The following is a 22,909-nucleotide window of genomic DNA, read 5'->3' as shown; positions in this document are numbered from 1 at the left end:
CTTTGGACTTTGAAGGTACAGACCTCTCTTCTTCCTTTGATTGTTCCCTGAGTGTGGCTTAGGTTAACACTTATTCTCTGACCCAAGATGACTTGATCGAGCTTCTGAAATGCTGAGACCTTCCTTCTTATTTTTCCTGCTTTGTTCTAATTTCCTTTATGGAAATAACCTGATTTTTGAGATTCTTTAAGACTCTAAGAACAATCCTCTTATGTTGGATCCTGATTTGGGAGATTTAGATTTTCTAATGTATAGGACAGAAAACATGAGACTCTCTCTGAGCATCAAATTCTATTGTTAGTCTTTGGTATTGCTATGACTGAACTTTTGGTTGCCTAATGTTGGTCTGCCTCAATTTCTTCCGGAGGTTGGGCATCCTGTGTTATTCTGTTTCTTTGTAGTATGGTGCTAAGAGTTGTGTACCTTAATTTGATTGCTAATTTGTAATGAGCCTTCTTAACCATAGTTAATGATTCCTTATCCTTATTGTGCAGCTAAATGGGTAGCACAGTTAATTGAAATTGATTGTTGTAATGTTAACTCTCATCATCGCCCTTAGTAAAGATCTTTGTAAAAGTTGATGTCGAGTTTTCTCCCTTTACCACTACAGCAGGAGAAACACCAAAAGCTTTCGGCCAGATTAATCTAGGTTTTGCATCACCCTTGCACCCCACAAGGTGGCGCTAGGGCGACACAAAACCTAAGTCAGATTTAACAATGCCACGCACGGCCACCTTGCGTGGCCCTGCATGGCTTGATAAATCTGGAGTAACACAATGCAGTGCAAATCACTGCCTTGTGTTACGCTACCCCAGGGAGGCATTCCATGGGTGGAGTGTGGGTGTTCTCATGCATCCACCCAAGGATTTTGGCGTATTCACAGATTTACCATTAGTGGGAATGTGTCAAAATGCTACGCCTCCCCAGATGAGCGGTAACGAGGAGAAATATCTTTATTACTGCTTTTTTTTTCCTCTTGCTATGTATCCTGCACTCTGCAGCACCTGTAAAAAGAGGGAAATGCCTCTAAGGACTGTTTTTGAGCAGGAAGGTGTGCCTTCCTGCACAAAAACAATCCTGCCTACAAAGCAGTCACCATGGTACAAGCGTTGGCGCTAGGCAGCCAAAAGTGCACCAGTGCAAGGAAAGGACTGAAATGCACCTTATAGTGTTAAATAAAGCACATTCCTTCTCTTTCCCTTCCACGCAGCGCATCAAGGTGGCTTGCTGCTTTGTGCTACATGAAAAAATTATAAATATGAGACTTTGTGTGCAAGATTCGCTTGTGCTCCAATATAACATTACAACAGACCACATAATGAGGTTGCCAGCTGATTGCTTGATCTAGGAAAAAGCCAGGGTTTTCCACACATTTAATATAATTCAGTAAAACGTTCTTGTGATTCTTTCCGTTTAGGCAACCAACACGACCTCTCACCGTATAACCTCTTCCCCTTATATTATAATGTGGATTTTCTTGCCTCACAAACAAAGCCGAAAACCGTCTAAAGAATTGGCAATTTGTGTTCTGCTCAGCTGGAGGATGCATGTTCTACAAATAGTTCCTGTAACACGGCTGCAGTAATACATTAGATTATTGACGCATGAAGGACATATTTATGGATAAAAAACTTGATTTCAGCAGCAACAGTGCATTGCCAGTCAGTCAGTCAAAAAACTTTTATTTCGGTTGATAACCATAAAAAGGCAAATTTACATGTTTACAATCAAAAAAGAGAGTATTTACAATACAAAGATCCTCAGTGGATCCAACAGTAGACCATAATTTAAAAATGCTTAAAACAGAAGGATGCAACAAGTTTTAAAAGCCTAGAATAAAATTCAGATCGCAGTGGGAAAACCCTAACAATTTATAATAAACGGAAAAAGAAAGAAGAAAAAAAAAAAACATCCCTGCTTCCGTTATCATATGATCACAAGTGGTTAAGCGTTTTTTAGAATTGCACACCTTGTGTACCACATAGATAGGAGAAATCCTGCTGTGGCAAAGACTATCAAGGGAGTAGTATCGAATTTAAGTATTCTAAAAACCTCCCTGTAGTCCCTTAAACCCCTGGACTTGCACAATTGGATAATCCATTTATCGCTTGTCCTGGTGTACGAGGGGCAGAAGAGCAGAACGTGGAGATCCATCTCTCTGCCTTCTGCACACCCTGGACAACAGCTACCTGTGGTGGAAGCATTTAACCACTTAGAAGTGATATCCCTAAGAGGTAGTGAACCATGCCTAAACTGCATATAAAGTTTCTTGGCCAGTGCATTGCACCAAGACCAACTTCATCGTTTGTGGAAGGAGGCCCTGCCCCTCCCGTGCTTGCCCTGCCCCTCCCTTCCGCTCTTGACCCCTCGCTCTATGAGTATGTTTTTTCGTTCTCCACAAACTTGTGTAAGTTTTGTTGTTTACTTGTACAACCTAAACTCACAGAGACATATCCCTTGTGCACGCAGCACGCTCGGGGCTAGGATTATGCTATTTAAATAAACACAGTTTCAGCAATAAATACATGCAGCCTGTCCTTGATTATTTTCACACAGGGAATCTGCTAAGTGCTTAGCACTATAGAATGCAGATACGGATGCCCTCAAGAAAGATTACAACTCTGTCCTGCATTTGATCTTATAATGCATCAGCCCAGCATTGGCACTGCTGTATGAATCTTAAAGGGACAGGCATCACAATACAATAATATTGACACATTTGTCCAGGAACCTATTTGTGCGTACAGAAGAGGCAAAAACATAGGAGAAATCCTCAAGACCAAAGCAGATAACACTCAAACCAGTTCAGCCAAAGGTACACTTCCATGTTACAACTGCAATAACTGCCATAACATCATCCCAGGAGCAGTGATAACACATTCTAGAAAGGGCACCAACATCAAATTGAAAGTAACACCTATGTGTGATTCTATGAATTTAATCTACCTTTTGAAATGCCGTGTGGCAAAGTTTATGTCGGGAAGACAGAAATAAAAATAAAAACGAGAATGAATGAACAAAAAAGCAGCATACGAACTAAAAACACCAAGGGGTCGATTCAGATTCGGGGAAAAAACCGTCCGTACGATTTGTATCCGGAGCCCTCTCCGTACGAATCGTACACGTCCGTCCGAGTCGCGTAGTACGATCCGTATTCCGTGAATCCGTCCGAATCGTCGCGATCCGTATGTATTGCAAGGCTGAAACCGTGAACCGTACGACTCGTACACATGCCGTACGACTCGTACACATGCCGTACGACTCGTACACATGCTGTACGACTCGTACACATGCCATTCGACCCGACGAGTATGATCCGGACCGGGGTATGAGGACGGGATTCGTACGGTCCACGTCAGGTAAGGGCGAGTCGTACGGAAAAGCACACAAACACATACACACCGTACGGTCCGTACACCTCATGATCGCAGGGGTACGGTGTGTACCCCTGTGATCCTGGGGTGTACGCACCGTACCCCATGTACGCTGGGTGTACGCACCATACCCCATGTACGCTGGGTGTACGCACCGTACCCCATGTACGCTGGGTGTACGCACCGTACCCCATGTACGCTGGGTGTACGCACCGTACCCCATGTACGCTGGGTGTACGCACCGTACCCCATGTACGCTGGGTTTACGCACCGTACCCCATGTATGCTGGGTGTACGGTGCGTACACCCAGCGTACATGGGGTACGGTGAGTACACCCAGCGTACATGGGGTACGGTGCGTACCCCTGCGATCATGGGGTACGGTGCGTACCCCTGCAATCATGGGGGGTACGCACCGTACCCGGGGGGCTGTTCCGTACCTGTTTCGGCGCGAACGCTGCTTTTACGGCTGTTTTCAGCTCCCATAGAAAAAGGGTCGTACGGTGCGTACCTGACACGCATCGTACTTGCTGGGTCGTGAAATCCAGCCGCGAACCGTACAGATGTCGCGTACAGCGGGTTCCGAAGGAGATTCGGACGGGGACTTGATTCGTACGGTCTCTGTTCGACTCGTACAAAGTACGGCTCCTGGTACGAATCGTACTTCGTTGTACGTACGGGGGATGTTGCAGGGTACAATGCGTACGGGAAAAAAGCTCCGAGCGGCTATTCAGAGCGGTTTTTCCTGAATCGGAATCGGCCCCCTAGTCTGTCATAGCATGCCACTTCTTAGAAGAAAGACACAACAACAGTCAACTAACATTTTAGTCTTGGAAATTATCACCAAGACAGAAGGAAGAAACAACAGTAACTTCTTGTTACAAAGAGAGAACTTTTGGATAAAACATCTTGAATCCCTCAAACTTCATGGACCTAATAAAAGAATGGAATTTTTATGTTATTTGTAAATGCAACGAACATGCACACCGTAAAAGAGCTTATTCCATTGATAGACATGAACATTTATGTTATTTAACATTTTAATTTCCAGGTTATTACCTTTTAGACAATATATGCATACATGCTTTAACCATGTTCATACGATTCAACATCATGCTGTGACTTATAACGCCTGTGAAATTGTTATCATAGATTGAAAAGGTTAGAAACCAGAAGATTAAAACATTCAAGCAAGCCCCATGCATACAGCACCATCATAAGATGGCCCCGCCGTTTTTAGCATACCACAGTAGTCCTACAACTTTGTGGCTGACACCGTCATCAAGGTACAGTTAACCTCGTAACAAAATGGTGGCAAATTTCATGCCGACAATACATCAGCCTACATTCACCAACGCATCGCAAAGCATCGGGAAATAAGGTATTAAAGCGCGCAAGAACACTCTAAAATCATAGCGATTTGCTAATTGACAGCGTAACATTTACACTATATAGCTAGCCGCGTGTAATAAATGATAACAGCAAAAATGTGAGCATGAGCACTCTCCACCAGCCGTGACCCGTTAACCCACAGAGATCCATTAGAGACTATTATTCACAAATAAAAGGCATAAATGCGAGCACAAAATGTTTTTAAAAAAGGCACTTTAACAATTTGCATGGCGGACTGTGTGCTATCTATGGCGACAGGAGAACACAAGAGCGTGAGTAACTTTCATTCACAGTAACCTGATAACTCACAGAGACTCATTAGAGTCCGATATCCATGGTTAATCTTGATTTAAGGTATGCTGGCATATAACGCTAACATTATCATCTATATGAAAATGAGCGACTCAGGATGACGCCCTACAGTGAAACACATACCATTGCATTGAAGTTTGATTAGGGTCAATTGACGATTGGACTTATCAAACCATGGTTATTATTATCTATTGTCTTTGTTTGTATTCATCAAAAATCATGGTTTCTTTATCGTGCTATCATGGGAATTTATTGATTGACTAGCGTTTTTTCTATTTTTTTTGTTGCAAAAACTCAATGTTATGAAATACATAGGATGGTTTCCTCACGACATATGTTTCATTTTCTTATAGATATATCCCTGATGAAGGGCGCAATGCCTGACATGCATTGCATTGATGTATGAATTGGGTAAAGAAAAATTGATTGACCAAGTATATAGACACCATATATCGATTTGTCTTATAACAAACATGATTTGAAAGAAAAGCCAAAAATATAAAGATTGAAAATCACTCGAGCACAAGCTCATCCGCAATTCCAAAAAAGAATACTTCAGATCTGAACTGAGCAATGCCAACAATAGACCCCGTAAACTATTTGAACTGGTCAAACACCAATCCAACAAACTAGCTAAAACACCGAAAGAATCTCCTATATCTCTAATATCGTCAGAGGAATTCTCCTCTTTCTTCGCTGATAAATCCACGGCTTTAGGAATTGAACTCAGTATCACCTCCTACTCCCATCCTCTTCCGGACCCGCACCTTTTCCGCGCTCCACGCCCTCTGGTATCTCCTAAAAACCAAGCCCGCTGGTCTGACTTTGAATATTATGACGAAGACTCCATCTCCAAAATCCTCTCCACCCTAAAACCTAACAATCACTTCAGCGACCCGCTTCCTTCCAAATGCCTCACTGCTGTCTCTCAATCCATTGTTCCTTACTGGACTGCAATAATAAATGCCTCTCTACAACAGGGATCGATCCCAGACTCCTTGAAAGCCTGGCCAAGTCCTCCCTATTCTAAAAAAACCATCCCTGGATCCATCCTCCCCTGTCAATTTCAGACCCATCTCCAATATCCCACTACTAGCCAAAGTACTTGAGAAATGTGTACAGCAACAACTAAGTCAGCACATCAATAACTTCCACCTACTTGATGACTGCCAATCTGGGTTCAGACCGGGGCACAGCACGGAAACCACTATGCTCCACATTGTGGATGATGCCCTTCAAGCTCTAGACCAAGGCAAGACCTGCCTCTTAATCCTCCTAGATCTCTCCTCCCCATTCGACACCGTCAACCACGATAAACTTCTCGAACGCCTTAATATCCGGATGGGTCTGGACGGTGCGGTCTTAGAAGGGTTCAGATCCTTCCTCCATAATCGTTCCCAGAGATTCCTCATCAACGGCAACCTATCAGCTCCCACCCCGGTCATGGTTGGAGTCCCCCAAGGATCAACCCTGTCCCCCACCCTCTTTAATCTTTACCTTGAGCCTCTCACCGAAGTTCTTCGTACCGCTAACATCTCATACCACATGTACGCAGACGATACCCAAATATACATCAAGATCTCTTCGCTCAAGGAGATCCTCTCCCTGAACGAGTCCCTGAAATTGACTGTCCAACGGCTAGCCACTAACCAACTAAAACTTAACGCAAAAAAAACGAATTTCTCCTAATCCCCCCCCCAAAAGCCAACTCCGAGATTCAGTTGTGGATCAAGGCCATTACAGCTCTAAACTGCCCACCAACCATTGTGGACTCTGCCAAATCCCTGGGCATAATCCTAGACTGCAACTTGAACATGCGGGACCACATCAACTCCACGGCTAAAGCAGCTAGATTCCACCAGAGCTACCTCTGGAAACTGAAACCTTTCATTGAGGCTACAGACCTAAAAATGGCAGTTCAAGCTCTAGTCATCTCCAGACTGGAATATGGTTGCTCCACCCTCACTGGTCTACCCAAGATCTACCTAGCACCCTTAAAAGCCTGTCTCAACGCAGCCGCCAGACTTCTCATGGCACCAAGAAATTCGACCACATCACTCCACATCTGAAAGCACTAAACTGGCTCCCCCTAGAGGCCAGAATTCAACTGTAACTGGCATGCATCACACACAAGGCTCTTCATTCAACCCCCCCTGCTTATCTGGCACAAAAACTAGTGGTATCTGGAGGAAGCAGAAACTCTCGGTCCGCCAGCAACCTTGTACTCCAACCCGCCTTTTTTCAGAAAAAAAAGAACCTACAATAGGGCATTCACTGGGGCAGCACCCAGAATCTGGAACTCTTTCCCACCCGCCATCCGAAGAATCCCTTCTTTAGCACGCTTCAAGAAGGAGGCCAAAACCTTCCTCATGGGAAAATTCCTTGCCTAATAACCACCATGCCTGACCACAAATCTGATGTTTCTAAGACTATCGTTCTTCTCAGATCACCAATCCCTCCCCGCAGAGAGTCTACGGGGCTTTTCATTTCTTTACTAAATCTATTTTTGATTGCAATATTACTATGGTATCCCCATTATCCCATGTTCCCCACACCCCTGCCTCTCCACACCCCTTTGTACAGTTTCTGTATACTTCTGCACATTGACTTTGTTTGTACACTGATAATTCTTGTAAAGCGCTCTGATACCCTCACGGGTCAAGTTCGCGCTCTATAAAACTCTAAAATAAAATAAAAATAAACTTGGTCCAACCCATTACACCTGTGGAGGGTTTTTTGAACCTAGGAGGATTCATCCCATGGCTTAGGGATTGAACAAATGTATTCATTTTTAGAAAGTAACCGTTTTTTTGTTTAACCATTCTGTGTCCCTCTGCCTGTTTGTGTATTGACTGTCTGGTTTTGGAGTGACAGGGGCTGGGGATGTGCATTCACTGTAGAAAGCCACTGCGGGGTTGGGGTGTGCACGGCCCTTTCTGGATAACTCTGAGCTGATCTGAATAGACCTTGGCTGAATTTAGAGTAGTGGGAGGAGTTTTCCTTGCACCTGAATTAGGGTCTGTCTCCCTTGCACAATGCTGTCTCCACCCCCTGCTGTTGGGAGCTGGAAGAAAAAAAGAACTGAAGAAATTGAAGCATCGCTCTTCTTGCTCTGACTAGAAGCACTGGCCCCTATTTGGACAAAGATGCCTATCTCTGCCAACTAGAGACCCCCATTTCTAACAATGTTGTTAATTCGAATTTTGTGCTTCTATGTCTGTTTTCCAAGTCCTCACAATTTTCTGTCAATTCCCAAGAACACTCTCTGGGTAAGACATCTTAGCTTTTATCGTCTCTTTCTCTTTTTACACCCCTCAAGCCTGTGTGGTCTTGACCTGATATTAGTTTTGGATTGTGTCTGAGAATTCCTTCCAATTGTTTAGTAGCTCACCCTATAGTGTACTTTTTCAGTCCAGTTGCTGCTTTTTTATGCATTCCTTTTCCAATTCAGAGCAGAGTGAAAGTCCCTGCTACTTTATGCAATGATTTTCATCAGTGATCTTATCACTCAAGAGGTTCCTTTAGTAAACCTCATTGTTCGGGCTCTTTATGGAGCCCCACATGGGTGCTTGATTCACAGTTGGTTTTCATACACTTATTTTGCAGGGACACCCTTAATGAACCAATTGTTTTCCGTCGCATGCATCTTCAATCTGACTGATTTGCAGATATGTTGAATGCGGGGTTCCAATTGTCATACTGACACAGCCACTTCCTTCATGAAATGAAGGTCGACTGGGAGATGCATTATTTGCTTTGTTTTCCGTTTTCACTTTAAATTCATTCAGGAATCTTTAAAATGCTTTAAATCAAGCCTTATGCCACAGCTTCCTACCAGCGGCCCTTGCAGATCATTTGAAATGTTTCTCTATTTTTGCATCACCTGCTTAATATGTTGTACCAATAGCAGGAGTAGTTTGTTCGCCCTTTGAGTGTTTTTACTTTTCCACAGTTTCAAGAGACCATTTTAGAGCCCTTGAAACCACTTTTCCTTCTCCTCTTCAATGATCAGTGGCCCTTCTTCTCCTGAGAGTGCTGTTTTTCTCCAAGTACAAGCTTGTCCTTGTGCGTATTGGCCGCAGAGGTCAAAGGGCGGCCAAATGTGCCCTCAGTGAGGGCCCCCACCTGCTCACCTGTGCTCCTGCCCCCTTTCTTTTTTCTTTTAATCGCAACTATTGTCTGTACAAATTGCAATGATTTTAATTAATTATGCAAATAAAAATACTTACTTACTCTACCTCCATGCTAACATACCAGTTGACCGGTGCCTATGTCCCTTGTGATCCCAACCTCCACTCTTAAGAAGTTGAAGATGCAACCTGTACTGTTACTGCATAGTTCCTCAGGTCTGAGCTTCTAAACTGTAGAGTGAGATGAACACCATACTATCCCCTCCCGCTAATCTCCTCTTTTCCCATGTCTGTAGTGGGTTCACTGCTCTACACTTACTCTCATGGGTGCCAACTTTCTTAAATGAAAATCAGTGACGGAGAGGTTTCTCCCCACACCACTCCCAACCATTAAAAAAAGTTCCTCCAGTAGAGAAGGATCACTTGGGGAAACCTTTGGTGGCTTGAGACAAGCATATGAAAACTATTTACTAAAAGCGTCTGCTTGCAAACAGTTTTAAGAACAGAGCCCTACAAAGTTGCTTTTGCATAAATCGTTTCGGTCGCCACCCCCCAAGTTTCACATTCTCCACTCGGACTACCATTTAACCAGCAACCTTTTGGCTCAAGTATGTGCACTGATGTGCAGTACTGGAGAGAATGCAAGGTCAAAGTTTGAGGATAAATAAGGTCTTCAAGGGATCAAAATAGGTGAAGGAAGGAGATGACGAGTTGGCTTTAACATCTGTACTCTGTTGGTATACTATGTGAGGCCAATGTAGACCTAAAGTAAAGGTTTCAAACCAAGAAGCATATATGTAATGCTCTATATCATTATCAAAAGTTGGATAAAGATCGCCGTCATGTTTGTTGGGGTTGGTACATTTTAGATCGCGTTGCCAAACCACGGAAAACAGATGTATACCACATGTGAAAAAAACCCACTTAATGAGTTTGATTTTTTTGAGCTCCTTGTACCTCGGCACTCCAATATTTGGTATCATATAAGCATATGCTATTCAGGGAGTGTCTTCCCAGTCCTGACCTGTTTAGAGTATCCTGACAATTGGTTTTTGAAATGGACAATACTTCTGTCTGTCTGAACATCAAAATATTGCATTCATTTAGTGATTTAATGTCTTATTGGATACAGTTCCTCTCAGTACAATCCTTTTTAACAAAACATGGTACAATATGTAGATAGTATTGTTGCATGTTCTTCTTCACTTTGATCCCGAAGAACTGATGCAGGCAGCCGACACGTGTTTCGTTACTCTACGTAACTTCCTCAAGGCTTGTTTATCTTGTAATTGAAAGACATCAGAGTCTTGTCATAAAGATTTGAAGAACAAATGAGTTCTTAAACCTTGTTAAAAGGATATGTTGCTTCCTTATCCAACGAAAGTAACTTGTCATGCCCCCAAAGCCAGATAAATGTAATTCTCTCTTGGAGATATAGTTGTCTGTGCAATATTTGTTTCCCCAAGTTATTACGATGAAAAGATCAGTTCGTAAGATGGTCCTATATGTGAAATCTGTAAACGCGGCAGTGTGCTCCTTTCTAAGTCCCTCCAAACAATGGGATTTCGATAGATCCTATGTGCTCGACGCGGTGATCATGTATAACCAATGACTTTCTCCGGATGCGGCAGCATACTGTTTACGGGATATCTCTGTGCGTAGGAATGTTATAAGTCCTGCATTCGGGACGCAGTAATTCGGCGTTAAAAGGCAGCTCTAAATGTGTGAGTCCTTACGTGACACGAGGGGAACTCTGATATGTCCTTCGAATACTGCCGCGTGAAACGGAAACGGAAACGGAAATCTGGGGTGTTAGCTCCCTGTTAGAAATGGGATTCCTGGTTGGCTGAGGTGTGCACCCAGGCCAGGCAGGGACCACCACTCTAGTCAGGGTACACTAGATACACACTAAAGGATAACTGTGCTCACCCGTTGGTAGCTTGGCACAGAGCAGTCAGGCTTATATAAAGAGGCAATGTGTAAAGTATTTGTGCAAAACACACACAGTAACAAAATGAACACACCTTAAAAAGATTTCACACAGGCTTAGAAAAATAGAGAATATGTATCTAAGCAAAATAAGACCAAAGCGACAACAATCTAATAAATAGAAGTCAATATTTGAATTTTCAAAGATTAAATAAAAAAACTGTGCTTACAGGTCATCAGTGGTCAAAAGGTTACTTGAGGTCGCAAGGGACCGGTTCAATTCCAAAGTCCAGTCTAACCACTATGGAGTGCAGGCCGGTCACAGGACCCGCTGAGAAAGTACCCTGGATAGAGCATAGGGTTGATGCTGAGGGCCCAATGCGTTGTTCTTTTCCATGCAGTCGAGTCGCTGCGTCATCGTGCTTCACTGAGGAAAGGCAGCGCTTCATCCTCGAGCCACACAGAGCATCATCGTCGGGCCGCGCAGGCTGTAGAACCGAAGTCGTCGAACAGACTCTGTGTGGCAGTGAAGGTTGACGCGTCAGTTAGGAGGTCAGAACTCTGGGCAGGTACTGAAAGGTTAATATAACTTCGCAATCGTCATATTGTAATTGACGAGCACCTTCCCAGTTGCACATTAGGAAGTGGATTATGTGATTCCACTTGCTCTGAAATATGTGTCTCTATATTAATAGATCACAATGATAAGATGTGGGTTTACATCAGTGTGGGTATACCTTCAATTATAAATTACAAACCCTGTATTTCCATTTTGTTCCAGATACGACCACTTGTTATAGAAACAATTGTATATCACGCTTGAAATGAGTAGAATATTCATTTTCGTTGTATGAGTGGTATATCCATGGAAATGTGGTGCTTCCCGACCCCCACAACTATATTCGAAGGGGAAATCACAAGTATATGGGGGTGGAAGCCCCATCAGTGTATGCTTAACCGCCCATTAAATTACCCCTTTTGTCCAAGAGTGAATTGTCAGTTCCAGATATGAATATATGGGCATTTGAATGAAATGTGTTGAACCTTTTTAAAGTAGGGTGGAATGTGGAGCAGATGCTAAGCAGAGCAATGTATAAACTCTTGGGAGATTACACAGCAAGTCACTTTATTCATAACCATAAAAATATTTTCCCAGAAAAGCAAAAAATTGGAACAGTTCCACAACATTTATGTTTCCAGTTTCCACCCAGCATTGAGGGGAGATATTATTTTAATTCCCATTTTAGACCCTGATTATGAATGTGTAGGTGTTTTCTGACCTCGCAAACACAGGAATTGTTACTTTGAATTGGGTGGTATTTAATGCACAGTTCAATGACTGCATGAGTTAAATGTCTCACCCTTTTTTAAATTTTAGCAGGTCAAACGGGCAGCAATGTCCCAAGGGAAAAGTGAAGGGTGTTTACCATACCATGCAGAGTTTGGTGTGTCCAGCCCTAACATCTGCATTTATTCTCTAAAATTCGGAATGGGTGTTACCTCGAGATATTGGGCCAAATGTATGAAGCAAATTCGCATTCGCAAATGCCGAAATTCGCAGAATTTCAGCGTTTGCGTATGCGAATTTGCAAAATGGTATGTATAAAGGAAAATCTGTTGCAAAATAAGGAATCGAAAAATTTGCGATTCCTTATTTTGCAATTGCATTTAAGGAATCACAAATTTTGCGATTCCTTAAATTCAATGTATGAAGCAAAAAAAATTGCAAATTGTCCCTAAGGAATCGCAAATTACCACCAACTAATATGCGAATCCCTTGAAAAATTCCCATTTTTGCATTTTTCAAAGTGCCATGTGACGCACATACATGCCCTTAGGGCATGTATGTGCACCACATGTGCACCCATGCTTATTTCAGGGGTGCAACAGGGTGTCCGTTGGACACCCCTGTACCCTTGAAATTATTCTCAATTTGCGATTTTCAAATTGTGAATCGCAAAATTCAGAATACCTTCCCAAATAGCGATTTCTTAAAAATCGCTATTTCAGAATTACAAATAGGTACCTTGATACATATGGCCCATTGTCATTTATCAGGTGCACCATATAGCACCTGTAGTAGCCTAATTCCTTATAAGCCTTCTGGAGTTAAGTGAAGCCTGTTGATAGACTGGGACCCTTCATATATTTGAAGATACAGGAATATGGGACATGTGGCTATTAATATTCTGCCATTTCCTAGTGGAGACGTCTAAGTCAACCCCCAATAAATCTTTTTGTTGGATCTAGAAATGTATGTAAATCACAATACAGAATTGAAATAAAACCTTTCCTGGCCACTGCCAAAACATCAAATCAAATCTCTTGCCCAACCTTCCTGCATTGGGACTGACTCAAAATGTTCTCTTAGCTGTAGGTAAATATAAAAGCAAACACAGTACCAAAGCAAGTTCATGAATGTCTATGCATTCCCACTTTCACTACCCAACCACTAGAATGTCCTGTGGCAGACGTGAACTCTGCCCGACAAGGACTCCTGCAGATTCCTCGAGATCCATGTTTGTTCGGGAACCTACTACACACCAGGCAAAGGAACCTAGGGTTGGTTTACTTTATTTATACTTCGTCTGATTTTTTACTTTCTTTTATGTTATAACATAAACATTACGCTCACTTGCCAGATTGACTGCAGTGAGGGAATGTATTATTCAGTTCTAGAAAGATATTTTGTATATAAATAAGTAAAGAATCAAATGTTCACTTGCTCTGATGTTTGCCTGTATACCAGCTGAAATTATTCAAGACACTACTTTGACACTTATGCCTGTAGGAACTATTGGTCCAGTGCATAAGGCCCTGTTCTCAACTTCTCAAACCTTGCACACCGACTGGTTTGCTGGTAGGGCAGCATTTTCTCTGCGACCGAAGTACTAATCTTCCACATTGCATGAATGTATATTAGAAGGAGGCTATGTGACCTGCTGCCAAATCCAAGACACAGTTGACCTTCTGCATTCACAGTTTTACCTTTAAACATGTTTTAAAGCAGCTCATGTTCCTAAATGGGACGAGTGCTGCTTTAAAATAATATTTACAAGGCCACGTAATGCCACTTTGCATGGATTTCAATGGCCTTATGTGCCCCTTTCACGCAGAACACTGCGTGAAAGGGGCGTTCCATGGGTGTTGCTGTGGGTGTTACCACACAACACCCATGGAATCTGAAGCATCCCCAGATGTACGACAAATCATAAACCTGGTAATGCCTCCGAATCTAACACCACTCCAGGGTGCAGCATTCTGCAGTACACATAGAAAGAGGAAATCTCCTGAATTGATTGATATTGTGCAGGAAGGTGTCTGCATTGGCCCATGGCAGCTCATTCTGCGCCAGCACAGGGGATAACGACAGGAATGCGCTGTGTCTGACAGATACGGCGCATTCCTGCCATTTTGTTTTGATGTTGGGCAGCGGCGCAAGATTCCTTGAAGCGTTGCCCTAGGTCAAAACCTTGTGAATGAGGCCTAACAATATTTTATCTCCTTCTGTCTTCCCCTGCTTATTTCTACCTCCCCATCCCGGTCTCATTATTAGTCACCTTCTGATCCCTTGTCCTCTCGGCCCCCTCACGCTTTCAGTGATGCTTGCTGCTTTATCATATAGGTGGTTGACAAATTACATTTTTTTAATCAGTAAAAGATGGCTGCCTGCAAGTGTGCACGCATGTGAGGGTGGCATACTTGAATATCCTTAGTTACATTTTTAGAAATTCTATTCCAAGATGAGCTCTGTGGATGCATACACATTCAAGTTGGTCATCTTTTCTTAAAGCATAAGAAACTCCATTCAAAGATGGCCACAGAGCATACACCGCAGATGTGCACCCTAGCAGTGTGGGTGCCAGGGACTTCACCATCCTTGATAGAAAGTGCTATTGGTTTGTAGGTAATGGTTAGGAGGTTTAAGAGTTATGTAGATTTGTGGAGCTCACTATCGCCACAGAGGGTATTTGTCGATGAGCAGGCATGAGCCTAAAAATCACGACTCGCGGCCCCCGCTCCGTGGGCGCCGCTCGAAGTCGCTTTTGAATCAAGGCCGACCTGCTGTTTGGATCCCCCGGCTTCCCCGGACTTTGTGTTGCTGTTGGGGCATTGTCTACACCAGGCGTTGCAACGGAGTGGGACTGCGAGTCCCAGGAGTGCCTGCGGCGTTCCTGGAGCCGCGCCTGGGACTCTTCCCACTCTACCCCGCCTCACGCCCCCAGGGTGCTTAAAATCACGACTCGCGGCCCCCGCTCCGCGGGCGCCGCTCGAAGTCGCTTTTGAATCAAGGCCGACCTGCTGTTTGGATCCCCCGGCTTCCCCGGACTTTGTGTTGCTGTTGGGGCATTGTCTACACCAGGCGTTGCAATGGAGTGGGACTGCGAGTCCCAGGAGTGCCTGCGGCGTTCCTGGAGCCGCGCCTGGGACTCTTCCCACTCTACCCCGCCTCACGCCCCCAGGGTGCTTAAAATCACGACTCGCGGCCCCCGCTCCGCGGGCGCCGCTCGAAGTCGCTTTTGAATCAAGGCCGACCTGCTGTTTGGATCCCCCGGCTTCCCCGGACTTTGTGTTGCTGTTGGGGCATTGTCTACACCAGGCGTTGCAACGGAGTGGGACTGCGAGTCCCAGGAGTGCCTGCGGCGTTCCTGGAGCCGCGCCTGGGACTCTTCCCACTCTACCCCCCGCCTCACGCCCCCAGGGTGCTTAAAATCATGACTCGCGGCCCCCGCTCCGCGGGCGCCGCTCGAAGTCGCTTTTGAATCAAGGCCGACCTGCTGTTTGGATCCCCCGGCTTCCCTGGACTTTGTGTTGCTGTTGGGGCATTGTCTACACCAGCCGTTGCAACGGAGTGGGACTGCGAGTCCCAGGAGTGCCTACGGCGTTCCTGGAGCCGCGCCTGGGACTCTTCCCACTCTACCCCGCCTCACGCCCCCAGGGAGCTACGCCCCCTCCACCAGCAATATCAGTGAGCTGAGTGACGCGTTTCGCGGGACGCGCGCGAAGACCGGGCAAAGAGCGGGCCGTTTGAGGCCGTTAGAGACCGGGAGAGACTGGACTGGGCCATATCTTTTGGCCCTAACATCGTACCATAGGCCTACCGGCCAGTGAACCCGCTGTAGATAAGGTAATATGTCCAACCGTGAGTATAGAAGTAGGGCAGCCAAGGGGAAGTTGAAAAATGGGACACTTGATGACTTCATTGTTAGGACCAACATTGCTATAGATATGGAGATCAACAAAATGCAGCACAGAGTTTCTACTGAACTGGATGCAGCGAGAAGGCTATCCCAGGAGCTGGCCATGACCAAAAAATCCTCTCTAGGGCACTATGCCTTTGCTAAAACATCTGATCGTCCAACTGGCTCAGTTCCTACTCTGACTGAGATACAGGCGGATATCCACCAGCCACCAGCCTCCACGTCCCCCATATCTAAGGTGGAGTCCCCATACGCATCCCCCGCCATCCTAAGACTATCTATGGGTGGGGCGGCTGGGTTAGATGCTACGGTTGATGGGGCCCTCCAGGAGACGGCACCAACTATTAAACTCAAGGGAATGTGTGGGGGAACTTTCCCAACCTCCCGAAAGGGTCCAAAAAGAAAGCGTAACAACACTTCTGCCTACTCAAGGAAAAAGGCCAAGGTAGCAAAGGCCCAGCTATCCACTCAAGTATTATTCCAGCTTCCCCACGAATCCCCTCCTATGGGAAATATTAGCCCCCCTGAAGTAGAAACAGAATCTAGTTCTGCAAAATTGGTGGGTAAATATGAACACGATCCGGATAATCTCGTAATAGAAAACGAGAAAGGGGGGGTACCGCTATGCACTATAAAAGGGAAGGATGTGGAATTTTTAACAATAGTCTGGGAAACATTAAAGAAACTCCTAAACCCCTTGGAAGTTAGACTTTCGAGAATAGAAACCCAGTTGCTTGAGACTGAAAAAAGCATCCTGAACCTAGCCACCCTGAGTATACCTGATAACAAATCAACTTGTCCACCAGCTACCACCAACACCCCACCACTACCTGATGTTACACCTCTATCTGCCGCCATTCCTTCTGAAGCCCCGAAGGTAAAACCCATCCCAAAACCTCGGCATAAGGGCATTACAAGTACTTCTGCTAACAGGGTAGCGGCAGTTACTATCCAGCCGCCGGTCCAATCTGTACCAGCTCCGACAGTTACGGCTATCCCGAGGGCCATAGATCACAACACCTACCACTCTAATACACAGAGAGCAAAACCCACTAAAAACTGTTACAGGGGCTATGTTGATCTTCCCCCTGATGTAAGACCTTACGTAGTTGTGCTAACAGGGGTGCCGCAACTGTCATATCATCAGCAAGAAGACTTTGGATCACTAAAAAACAAAGTGATCCATTGGCTTAATGTCAACAGGCCAATACCCAACCACCTGAGAAGTAAGATCCTCATGGTGTGACGGGTCCCTTGAATAGGCACCACGCCCAAGTCCATTACAGGTGATTGCGTAATTGTCTCATTTGAAGATCCAAACACTGCACAATTCATTCATTCCTGGAGCAATAATGGTGCAAATTCGCCCATAGCTTCTAGACCTTTAACTTATTTTTATCCGCCACGCCTACACTTTAATACGGGAGGGAATTGGAACTGGATCCCGGAGAGAAAAGGGGTACAGGGTGGGTTACCCAATTATTGGCAAGATACACGTGGTGGGTGGACTTGGGCACCCACTCACAACAGATTTGGCTGCCTTGAGGAAGTGGATTGACTTCCACACAGGCCTAATGATACACCGTCACTGGCAGACCTAGCCTGTTTTTCAGCGTATTCCTTGGGTCGATCTGCCCCACCGCTATTACAACATCTACCTGGGGATTGTAACCAAACTACAGGTGAGATTAGTCACAAAGATGGGGATGCTGTTGAATACTCTGCGGGCACCTCAATAACCGAGCCAATTACTGATAGAATTACTCACATAGACAAAGTTAAGGTCGATTAAAATAATAAAGACAACCTCCTTTCCGAGGTCCAGTTTAAAACAAGCTTGTTGGTAAAGGAAGGATTGTCCTCTTATCAGCAAGGCCAGTCTAGGACAAACAGACGTACTCTGGTACGTAACGACACTGATAAGATGGTGGCTCCTGGCGTAGTTTCCATACTTTCTTGGAACGTCGCCGGGTTGGCCAATAAATTAGATTCTCCCGAGTGGGCGGAATTAATCGAAGGCCATGACATATGCTTGTTTCAAGAAACATGGGCCAGGGAAAAGCAGTCCCGTACAGGATTTGCTTCCTTCGAAATTCTGGCAAAATGGGGTGGGAAGGGACGACCTTCTGGGGGCCTTCTGATCTGGGTGGGTTCCCATCTTGGTTGTAGGGCGAGAATTCTTGAAACCAACTCGGCAGACTTCCAGTGCGTTGTCCTAGAGTGGGCATGTGGTACAAGTGTAGCATTGATTAATGTATATTCAAGAGCGGCAGGGATAGCTGGTACTTCGGGGACAATAGAGGATCTAGCATCGTTCCTTGATTCCGCCACTCTATGTCCTTCACTTATAGTTGGCGGAGACTTTAACACTCAGTATGAGCCCCTCCCGGATCATCTGGCAGGAGTAGTTAGCGAAGAGGATGATCTTTGGGAGATCCCCACCCTGGTGGGCCCCCCTGTAAAGTCTTGGTCACCCCTTGTCACTCAAATAACATCTTTTACGCTCTGCCATTCGCTGAGGGCCTGCAATGGCCGAATCAAGGGAGATGTTCCACCAAAACACACCTTCAATAGACCAGGGTATGAGTCACGAATACATTATATCCTGGTCACATTGAAGGACTGGGCTAAAGTGAGGGACTTCGGGATAGTCGCTAGGACTGACAGTGACCACAATCTACTTTCATTGAAATTTGTGGTCCAGGGTTTGCCAACGGACATCGTAGAAGAAAACTTAGCATTCCCAGTTGGCTTAGTTGCAACCAGTAACAGACGCAGAATTAAATGGTTAAAACTTCTGGAGAACCCCAATAACATCCAAAGGTTGTATGCGACAGTGGTCCCTGCCCTAGAAAAAGTTGAGGTCCTCATTCCTCAGCTGGCTATTGCCACTGAGCCACCTGCCATAGAAAAAGTCAACGCACTCACCACCCAGCTAGCCACTACTCCTGAGTTTACTGTGCTTGGGACCACTCATTCTGAGTTATGTTCTAACCTAGCAGAAGTACTGAACCCGGTGGCCAGGTCGAAGAATTCCAGGGGGAGAAGAGCCTCATGGTTCAATGTTTCTTGCAGTAGAGCAGAGGCTGTCCTACTAGAGTCCCTTAAAATTCGGGAAACCCCTAGTAAGATCAGGGAAAAGCGGTTGGCCTATAAGTCCATTCTACGTAATGCTAAAATAGAATGGGACGAGGAAAATTGGTCTGAAATGACAGCTGCCCTTGCAATGCGAGATGGCCAAAAATTTTGGCAAATCGTTAAGCATGGCTCAGCTGAACCCCTCGCGGCAGTAGAGGCGAACATAGCATCTGCTGTCTGGGAGGACCATTTTAAAACCCTGTACAGTGCGTATAACCCGGACCAACTGGTGACCCCAGCTGAATTCACAATGGTTCCAATAACTGAAAGTATGGCTCCCATGGATGGATTCACTCTGGAAGAAGTCACTACGGCGATCTTGGGCCTTGCTGCTGGAAAAGCGCCAGGCTTAGATAGGCTTCCTGGCGACCTATATAGACACGAAGTCAAAATCTGGGCCCCGTATTTTAGGGTGTTGTTCAACGCGATTCTGAGTGGCATGATGATCCCCCCAACTTGGCTGGGGGCAGAGATAGTCCCTATTTTCAAGAAGGGTTCTCCTCTGCTCCCAGTCAATTATAGGCCAATAAGCCTGATAGACGTTTCACAAAAGCTCTTCACCAGGATACTCTTGGACCGTCTATTGGAGTGGATGACGGAATATCATATTCTGAGTCCCCTCCAAGCGGGCTTTAGAAAGAAGGTCTCAACCATAGACCAGGTCTTTCGGCTTGCCCTCATTTTTTGGAAAACGGTACAGTTGGGGGGTGGCAGCCTCTACACTGTATTCGTGGATCTGAGGGCGGCCTTCGACCTGGTCCCTCGTAGAAAGCTTTGAGAGGTGCTGGCCAAACTGGGGGTCCCTAAGGGCTTGTTGGAGATGATTATTCGTCTCCACACTGCCAACTTTGCACAGGTGAGGTGCGGCAAGGAGGGAGCTTTGTCAAATAGATTCCCCGTTGACAGGGGGGTAAGGCAGGGTTGTGTGCTTGCCCCAACCCTGTTTTGCCTCTACGTCAACGGGGTCATCTCTCACCTGAATGGAGTTGTTAACTCCGATGCTCCTAAGTTGGCAGGCTCCAGGGTGCCGGCGATCATGTTCGCCGATGACACCCTGTTGCTCTCAAAGTCTGCGATGGGTATCCAGCGTGTCCTTGATGGTTTTGTGGACTTTTGTGGGGAATATGGGCTAGAAATTAACACCCTAAAGACTACATTCATGGTGTTTAATCCCCCACTAAAATTCCACTCTAGCCCCACCATTGGACAGAGCAGACTCGAAAGGGTGAGAACCTTTGAGTACCTCGGAGTTATGCTAAATGAGAGAATGTCCTGGGGCACGCACCAAGAGAAAGCACTCCTTAAATTGATTCAGTTTTCGGGTGGAACTATGAAGCTCGTGAGCAAAAACAAATCATCTATCCGCCCTGTTGGTCCACCTCTTCAGATCTATAGGGCACAGGCAAGGGGGGCTGCCATGTATGGGTGTGAGCTTTGGGGTCACGCAGTCTCTCCTGATCTGGTGAAAGAGGAGAACAAGTTCATTCGGAGGCTGGTAGCACTTCCCCCAAGCACACCACTTGTCCCCTTAAGGTTAGATTTAGGGATGCGACCTCTTGATGAAGAACTGGCTTTCCGACCCCTGGCTTACTGGCGCAGGTTGTGGTCTGTTCCAGAACTGATTAGCTATAGACAGGGACTCCAGGAGGTGCTTGCTATGCCTAATGCAGGGAAAATTAAATGGCTGAAATATATCAAAACCGAGCTGGAGGGCCTAGGCCTCCTGAAATTGTGGTCTGACCCTCTATCTACTTGTCCACTATTTCCCAAAAAGTCACTGGCAAAGGTATTCCACGACAGTAAACTAATTGCGCTCTGCCGTCGACAAAACCATGGGACACTAACGGAGTCATTTTTACGTACCAAGGATAACTACAGCTTTGAGCCAGCCCTAGACAAACTGTATCCACCTTTGCTTAGGAAACTCTATTTGCAATGGAGGCGTGGGTCCCTTCCACTACGAGAACTCACAAGTAAGTGGTGTGAACAAGCACTCAGCGTATGTCCAGCATGTAGAGTGGCCAATGAATCTGAGCTCCACATAATCTTTTTTTGCCCGGCCTATAAGGAGACTCGTAAGAAATGGATTGTCCCTCTATGCAGAAATTTGGGATTTGCAGAGTGTTTGGCCGCCTTCAGGGTTCTCAAAACAGATCTGTCGGACCATATTGTCTTCGCTGTGGCTAAATTTCTAGGCGCAATGTGGTCCCTGAGAAGAAATTGCCTTAAGGCTGGTTACTGACTCTACTGTATCAAAATGTGACATTTGTACTAAGAAATTTTTAATGCATTTCAATGACAAAGTCTAATTTGTATCTTTTAATATGTTTATGAAATGTTACTATGTCTTTTATGGTAAAAATCTACCGAAATAAAGATTTAAAAAGTAAGCCTAACCAAACCTAGGGCCTAGTGTGACTACTCAAAAAGCCAGGTCTTCAGCTTCTTGAGGAATTCAGGAAGTGAAGAGGAGGCTCTTATGTGTACTGGTAGCTCGCTCCACACTTTAGGAACGATGTAGGAAAAGGGTCGACCAATGGATCTGGTTTTTCACATGCATGGGATGTGTTCCAGTAGGAGTCCACATGAGCAGAGGTGTCTGGAAGGTTTGAGAAAAGCAGATGACATTTTTAGTGTATGGGAACTGGGCTTCTTGTCCGTGAGGAAGATAATGAGTTGTGTGTCGTAGCCGTAAGAGAGGATATTGATGTTGTGAGAGAGGATAGTGCTGGATAGAGGGATCATGTGTGCATTGTAGATGGTCAGACTCAGGGGGGACCCTTGCGGAATTTCACAAATGAGGTTGCAGGGGTCCAAGGTGTATGGTGCAAGGCTCACTAAATTGATCCTTCCAGTCAGGACAGAGCAGATCCACCAGAGTGCTTGTCCTGGGATTTGAATGTTCTGCAAGTATTGGATGAGGATGGGGTGGGAGACCGTGTCAAATACTGCAGAGAGGTCCAGGAGGATGAAGGCCACCATGTCTCCTCACCCCAGAGCTATGTAGATGTTATCCATGGTGGCGATGAGGGCAGTTTCCGTGCTGTGTTTGGGTCTGAAACCAGACCGAGTGGTGTTGAGGAGTTGGTGGTCGTTGAGATATTCGGTGAGGCCCCTGTTGATGATTTTGTCTAAGACCTTGCCAGGTAATCGTAGCAGGGAGATTGGCCTTTAGTTGACAAGAATTGAAGAAGTTTTCTTCAGCAATGGGAGAACAGTTTTGTGTTTCCAAGTGCCTGGGAAGGACACAGGAGAGGCGGCGGCGTTCAGAATTGGTGTGAGCATGGCGCTGTTGGTTTGCAGTCTTCTGGAGTTGGTGTGGTGGGGCCAAATGTTGGTTGGGGCCCCTGAGTTGATGGACTTCATGATTGTGGAGGTTTTTTCTGGGGTGATGACGGATCCTGTTGTTAGCAGTGATAAGGCCACAAAGGTA

The sequence above is a fragment of the Lissotriton helveticus genome, chromosome 6 (genome assembly GCF_964261635.1).
Source record: "Lissotriton helveticus chromosome 6, aLisHel1.1, whole genome shotgun sequence".
NCBI lineage: Eukaryota > Metazoa > Chordata > Amphibia > Caudata > Salamandridae > Lissotriton > Lissotriton helveticus.
This window is presented reverse-complemented; position numbering follows the sequence as displayed.